We start from the raw sequence: 8,078 nt of genomic DNA on the forward strand, positions 1-8,078 counted from the left end.
GCACAAAAAATATAGACTGCACACTCAGCTTTATATGATTATATTTTAATTTTTCATGCTAAAAATGGGTAATAAACACCTGTAGTTATGTGTTCTCTTCATGGTTTGTGAATCTTACTCAGTATTTTTCCAAAAATGGAAATACCAAGAGATGTCAGTATTTCCCTTATTTAATCTCTACTACTCTATAAGCATGTAGTGTAGGCGTCCACACCCCGTGCACCATGGTTCTGCCCCCGCACCCGCGACCGTCAATCACGCAAGCTATGCCTCGCCCGACCGCCAAATCCGCAGCGCTCCCACCCCCGTCCGCCCTAGATCTGGATCCTGCCCCATCATCGGCGCGTCCTCCCCAGCCCGCCCGAGACTCGGATCCCGCCGCTCCCCCGTCTCTCCTCACCTTCCTTCCCCCCCTCCCTGCTCGGTGCTCGCACACGCCGGCGCGGCTTGCCCCCACGCTATGCTCCCACCACCACTCGCTGATCGCCTCACGCACACGCACCAACCCACCGGCCGACGAGGGGCAACCGCCGCAACACAAATCCACACGCCCGCCGCCGCCGTGTAGGACTCGACCCCGACGACGACGAGGGCACGGCGGCACTCCTGACACTTGAACCGCGACAAAGAAGGATACACGGACGGAAGATCTGCGGCGCGCGGGCTGCTGCCAGCGGATCGTCGGCGGCGGCGGGCGGCGAGAGGTGGGGGAGACGAAGTGATTTGCTTTTACATGTGTTTTAGTTACAGCTCGCTACTACATTTGTCTGATGATGCTCAGACCAGATTGGGAGTAATTTTGCTTGATCATGTGCATATATAATGCATGATTGGAGTTGGTGCAAATGTATATCTTTAGTCAGCTTGTACTGCTTGCTCACAGACTTCCTTCTTGTCCTTATTCATAGCTGTCAAAGTGCCATAATTCCTAAATATGCCATTTCTTAATATATTGATTGTTCTATCTCTATCTTTTATTTTCTCTTTCAAGGACTGAAGTAATACGTTAAGTGGATCTGTTCCACATGCTTCTGATAACCTATCCAATCTTACATCATTACAAGTGTTATTATTTGGGAAAATCCATCTAATTGTTCAATCACCATCTCGTGTGTTCAATCATCAGAAGGAAATATGATTATCAATTTTGAGTTGTGCAAGTTGATATGTTAGGCATATTTCATTCCCGATGTGATGCCAATCATCTGTACTCTTTAGTTTTTATCGGTTGTCGCTTATGTTTTAGTGACCTTGCTTGTTTGGAAACAATATTATCATTCGAGAATGCTACCAGCGTGTAGGATCTGATGTTCCTATTGTGACACATATTTTCTAGGTTCTCTAGGCGTGCTGTTTTTTGTGTACAAAAATTGGAATGCTAAACTTATATTTTGTTAGTAGAATGATGATCAGTTGTTGATATAGGGAACCACATTATGGTTTTGTAGAAAAAGATATTTTGTAATTTCCTCCATTGATAGTTCTTAAATATTAGAGCTAAAATTCATATTTAATGTATACAGTTTGAAGAACCAGAGATGTTTTGACCGTGCCCAAAAGTTTGGCTATGGAAGATGTCTAGAAGAATCTGATATGAGATTCACATCAAACAAGCTGATGAGCAAGTCTACTGTATTCTGTGGATGATCTAAGACCAGTACTTGACGATCTTACTGTATCGTTGCCCCCCATATTATTGTTTAATTTATTTGTTTATTTTTACTCCTTTACTATTCCGTACTATATGGCAAGTCTCGCCATCTAGAAGTTGTTGCTGGTTCAGGTTACCTTACCTGATGCTCTGAATATTTGCTGTTATTGTGCTTAGGTGTATGACCTTAACATTAATTTTAGGTATCTTAGGATGATTCTGGATGTTCAGGTCTATCGCACTACATGCTACACAAGTCAATTTTGTAGGCTGCTCTGAAATATTCATGTGTAGATACAACTGGTTGTCTAGGCCAATTTCTTGCACTTGGTGCAAAGGTAATTCTCTCATTTTGAAGTAGAAATTGTTAGGTACTTTGCCAACTTATTTTGAAAAAATCACTTTATGGACAGTAGATGGTAGACCCTTGCAATTAGCAAATGTCATGTCCTGTATTGTGGTGAATAATACGAATTATATAATTTACATCAACGACGACAAAGCCTTTTACTACCAAGTTACTTGGAGTAACGGTCAAACCACTCTTAAAAATGTAACTGGTCCATCAAGATGCAATGCATATCTGGTCACTGGTGCTCCATATTCAGAGTTTCCTCCATTTGATTTTTGATTTCTGTATTTGACCAATGTGTAACATTTTGTTATTGCGTGAACTGAATCAGCGATTAACTTATAACTATCTTGTGTGGTTTACATGATCTGTTTTCAGTAAAACATTACCTCTGCACATTAGCATTGATTTCTTTGTATGGTCTTTCAGGTGTATGCAGCTGAAGCCTGTGAAATTGTTGTCCTGGTAATATGCCATTCGATGTATTTTTCTTTTCGGTTCACGTTGGTCAAGCAAGCACATGTCATTGTAGATATCTGCACTAGAGAAATCATGGAGATAAAGTGTAATTGTATTCGCCTCCATGTGCAAATTTGAGCATCACGACACATAGGTTAAGCAACATCGATAATAGGATAGTTTCTTGTTTTTATGTATCGTTATGCACTAACATTTTATCGAACAATTTGTGTGCCATCACAACGCACGCGCATTGTACTAATTTTTAACTCTCGTGGCAACGCACAGGCGAGGTGTTCTAGTCGAGGTACTTTTACCACGTCCATACGCTGAAGCAGAAGGAGGACGCCAGGGTGAAGCTCGTGCAGCGTGTGATTGCGCAGGAGGAGGAGGAGGACTTGAACTGGGAGGTCGATGACGACGAAGAGGAAGAGCAGCAGAGAGACAACACGGAGGAGCTAGCAGAACATAGGCAAGAGCCGATCAAAGAAAAAGTCAGACAGGATATGGCTGAGAAAGAAAATGTGGAGAGAATTGTAGAAGAAAGTGGAGTTGAGACGGTGGAAGAGGCGCCTGGTTTGGTGAAGGAAGAGAAGAATGATGATACAGACGGTGTAATGCAGGAGTACTATCTACTTGCGTGGTGCTGGAGGGTTTTCAGACTCTTCACGACCGTACTCATATGCTACCTATCCTGCTTATCAAGTTTCTCGCATTTCTATTCCAAATTCGGCACCTTCTGCAGTATGCGACGACTAGACAAAGCAATCCCAGGCATGTTACTTTATTTGCTTGTACAGCGCTGCAATATCTGGTATTTGTTGCTAATAAGGCACAACTCATGTTTCACACTGTGCCAATGTGATCACAATTTTTTATAGCCCGTTTTGATTAATTAATGTGTCCTTCCTACTGGCATCATTCATAGTACAATTCAGTGTCCGCTTTCAAGTGTTTTAAATTCTGAATTATTTAACCAAGACCCAAGAGAACAAGTTCTATTTTTTTCGCAAACGAAATCAGTTTCTCAGTTTGTAAACATGAATGTTGTTATGCAAAGCCTAATTCTTTCTCTCTCTTTTTTAATAAGGCATTGTTATACAGGCTATCTGGGGATTACAATCCTTTGCATTCAGACCTAGATATTGCACAACTTGCTGGGTATGCCTCAACAGAATGCTATTCTATCATTGTATTTATAGTCATATTTGACATCAAGGAAGTATTTGGGGGCAGATGTTGGACTGAGAAGCCTCTCTGTTTCAAGCTTTCAGCCTCTTCTTTCTTAGCACTTGTCCAAGTTAAGCATTTGTGGCAATGTAGATAATCTCAGAACCAGGTAACTAATTACCTAAAAGTATTACATGGACTATTAATAACAGGATTCCAACTCTCACTCGCTGTATTAACTCACATCCTTACCTCTGAATAAAAAGGGGCAACCAATTTCCAACTTTTATATTTTCTTTTCTTTAATAAAGAAACAAGTGATGCACATTGTAGTTCACGGCTAGCACTTATCATATGCACATGCACTGAAATTGGTTTAGATGTTTTAGACGAAAATGAAGGATTCCTTGATGCCATGAAATTTAGGTTCTGAGTGATTTCTTGAATCTCGGCAACCAGTGTTCTACGATAGTCCATGGTTAGCACTTACCAGACACAGTGAGATTCGTTTGGAGCTTTCAATAAAAAAACTGAAGGATTCATTGATGCCATGATGCTAGAGTGAAATTTAGGTTCTGAGTCCTTTTCCTTCATTCTGATACGAACTAGAATCCCAGTGAAATTTCTCATAACTTTGTGTTCTGTTTAGTTTACATGTTTCGGTGCTCCCAGTGAAATGTTTGTGTTCTGTTTATTTTTTACATGATCTGACAAAAGCCGCAAGATCCCTCCTTTGCCTGGACCCGGCTTTCCATGCATGGTTCTTTACTGGAGATTCTGTCTGACGGGAGCTTTTGCAGGTTCACCCATCCAATCCTGCACGACCTCTGCACCCTAGGATTCGCTGCTCGCACCGTCATAAAATCTTTCTGCAACGGCGAACCGACGGCGGTGAAGAGCATCTTCAGTCGTTTCCTTCTGCACGTCTACCCCGGGGAAACGTTGTCCACTGAGATGTGGCTTGACGGCCAGAAGTAATAAACAACTATTCTGGCCATAGGCCCACAACTGAACTCTGCTGCTCATATTTCTTGCTCACGAAAATGATTTGGCCTTTGCAGGGTGCACTACCAAACGAAGGCCAATGATATTTTGACTTTCATTCCTTTTTAGGTAATGAATGTACTTTTGCCTAGGAAATTTGAGAATCATATCTGTGCATTTTAGCATGTTCTAAGTTCATTCAAGGTGCTACTTATGGAGTTCTGTGATAGTGTACTAGACTTAGGTGGATGTATAAAAGCACCTATGTTATTTGAATTCAGAATCGTACCAGTTTAAACATTTTCTCAGTTGTAGGCCATTAATCATTCAAGTCTATATGGATTCACTATTTTTGTATAATTGAATATTGATTGTATCAAAATGTAACCGAAGAAACTGCACTCCACTTTGGCTCAAGCCTCTGCAAGTTTGTACTTTGGGCTTATACTGAATTAGACCATCTCCAGGATAATCTGGAATGCTCCATCTTCATTATGTAGATCATTTTCGTGTCACTTGAATCGTAGTTGCTTGAGTTGAAGGTTTACATGTATAATTTTTATTGTTGTCGATATAATTTGGTTGTTAAATACTTCCTCCAGTCACAGTACATGCTGTTCTGGACAGTGATATATTATCCAAAATGCAACCGGACCATACATTTCTGATGTGAACCAGTGCTGGTTGTGGTTGGAGAAGCTTGTGCCACAAACCAAACATGTTCATATCGTGGCCGTTTCGGCCATATGTTGGGTCATCTGAAAATCAAGGAATAGAAAGTGCTTTGAGAATATTCTAATTAAATCACCTAATGAAATTATCTGCCATGCGAGCGCTCTGATGATTTCGTGGGCAGGTTTGAGCAAAAGGGAGCTGCAGCCTGCAGGGCTTGATTCAAGAAGGTGCAAAGGTGCTGGTCAGGGCAGCGAGCGTTAAGTTGGATGCTCGTGTTGTCGATCAAGTGGAAGAGGAGAATGATGATATAGAGAATTAAAGTTTGGTATAGTGATCAGCTTTCTGGTGGAAGCCCGACGAGGATTGTCTACTTCTGGATCTTGGTCGTGTAGCTTTGTTCTGCTTCTCTTGTGTTGTTCTTGTCCGAGTATAAGGTCTACAATGGCATAATGCTTATACCACCTTTTTCTGTGGTAACTTATTTTTTCTCATGCAGTGCATGTGACTTGAAACTTTGTTAGGACATAGTTTGTGAAAGGGAAATGGACCCAACATTTTTATAGTGGATTTTGTTATTTGACGTCCATCACAAACGATTATGAACAGAAGCTATGTACTTGTCTGAATTTTATATATCATAGTGATATCTATCGATCTGTATCTATTTTTTACTCTCGTCGTAACGCACGGGCATGTAACTATATATAAATATATGTTTGTTTGTGCCTGTTTGTATTCGTTGTGCATCGCGAATAGATTGCGATCCGCTTCCGAGCTTCGAGTAATCGACGATCAAGCTCCGGTGACCAAGTGGTCAAGTTCTTCGAGTTATACAAAGTTGAAGTCCCTGAGCATATGTTTGGTGAAGGCAAGTGTCCTCTGACCCATTATGTCCTATCTATTTATAATTCACTGTCTCGCATTACTTAATTGAAACTTAATGATTGACTAGCTTTCTATTTATCTTATCCTTGTTTACCTTTTGGGTTATCATGGTTAGCTTTATGCTATTGCTTTACTATAATTAATGAACATGATGTGAATATTATGATACGATACTATTATCTTGATTATGTTGATGATCTTGTGATACTCTAGGGGCTCAGGTCTTTTTCCTGAGTACCTCTCCGTAAGGACCTGTTCGTGGAGTGACAACCCGGGATAACAGTGCAACCATGAGGGTGGAATGGAACACCCTTAGCTGATTAATTAGAGGAACTAGAGGAGTAGTTGGCTTCACCGTAGGGCCGTCAATGAGGTCCGGGCACAATACTTGCTCTGTCGAGGCTGGTTGCAGAGGTTCTTGATTTGCTTTTGTTAGTCACCCTTCCTTTGGGGAGAGGTATTGTGTTTATCAAACTGGAGAAACCTAACGGACAGCTATGACCTCTGGGAAATCTTTGTAAAGGCTATGTAGTGAGACCCTGCTAGGTCACCTTGGTAGTGATCAATGGAGAGTCATGATCTCCGGGCAGAATGGGAATCACGACTTGTGGGTAAAGTGTGCGACCTCTGCAGAGGATTAGAAACCGATATACCAGCCGTGCTCACAGTTATGAGCGGCCTTGGGATCCTCTTTGATTAGAGATACAACTAGTTCGAGATACAATGGTTCTATTAATGTTTTTGGTTCGATGATGATCATGATGTTCCTCGATGAGGAAATGGTTCACGGGTTGGCTATTACTAAAACTTGGCTTCCACTAATAATAAATACCTGACTAACTAAAAGCAACTGCTTTGACCTTAACCCCACATAAAGCTAGTCCACCTCAGCCAAACGGGACATTTGCTGAGTACGTTGATGTGTACTCACCCTTGCTTTCACAAAACACCAGGTTGCCTTTGGTGCAATCTATGCTCAGGTAAAGAAGAAGGCGTCGAGGCGGATCTCCAGGAGTTCCAGGACTTCGATGAGTTCGAGGATTAGGCTAGCGACCTGTAACGCCCCGAATTTTGCAGTTGAATTTTTTCTTTTCTTTACTCGCCAAAATTCGGGCGTTACCTTTCTTTTTCTTTTTCCCTCGCTAAACCTTGACCTTTTCCAAAGTTCTAGCGGGATTCGGTTTGGAATTCCCGTACGTATAAAAACCCTAAATACTTTATGTTGTTTGATGCACCATGCCGAACCTTGCATTTCTTTTGATTGCTTTGAAAGTGCAAATGCATTCATGTAGAAAGATCGGATTTCGAAAATGTTTTCTTTCTCTTTTCTTTCTCTTTTCTCTCTCTCTTTCTCTCTCCTTTTTTTTCTCTCTCTCCCGCGCCGTGGGCCGACCCCGGCCGGCCCAGCCGCCCCCTGGCGCCCCCCTCTTGGGCCTAGTAGGCCCAGCCGCCCCCCCCTCTTTCCCTTATCCCCTAACCCTCTCCCTCTCCCCCCTCATTTTCTCCCTCCCCACCCAAGCCGCCGCCCCCTACCCGCCCCCTGCCCTAGCCGCCGCCCCTGCCTAGGCCGCCGCCCCTCCCCGTCGCCGATCGGCCGCCCCGCTCGGCCGCCCCGTCCCCGTCACCGGTGAGCCCCCCCCCCCCCTCCTCCCTCTCCTCCCTCCCCCTCTCCTCCCTCCCCTTCCCCTCGCCGCTCGGCCCCATGGCCGGTTCGGCCGCCCGCCCCACCCCTCGCCGCTCGGCCCCATGGCCGGTTCGGCCGCCCGCCCCACCCCCCCCCCGCGCGCGCCCCCGGCTTGGCCGGCTCGGCCGCTCGGCCGCCCCCGCGCCCTGCCCCGCGCCCCTGCGCGCCCAGCGGCTCAGCCGCCCCGCCCCTGCGCCGCCCCCTGCCCGGCCGGTTCA

At 44.0% G+C, this 8,078-nt stretch overlaps 1 long non-coding RNA gene across 1 annotated transcript; it reads left to right on the forward strand.

The window, feature by feature from the left end:
• The first annotated feature begins 276 nt into the window (after nt 1-276).
• Nucleotides 277-5,939, forward strand: LOC103629723 (uncharacterized). Its single transcript, XR_002262767.3, has 7 exons — nt 277-704; nt 1,524-2,468; nt 2,751-3,623; nt 3,699-3,801; nt 4,433-4,606; nt 4,694-4,745; nt 5,473-5,939. It is a non-coding gene; the product is annotated as an uncharacterized lncRNA (long non-coding RNA).
• The last annotated feature ends 2,139 nt before the right edge of the window (nt 5,940-8,078 follow it).

Source organism: Zea mays, chromosome 6, assembly GCF_902167145.1.
Source record: "Zea mays cultivar B73 chromosome 6, Zm-B73-REFERENCE-NAM-5.0, whole genome shotgun sequence".
Lineage (NCBI taxonomy): Eukaryota > Viridiplantae > Streptophyta > Magnoliopsida > Poales > Poaceae > Zea > Zea mays.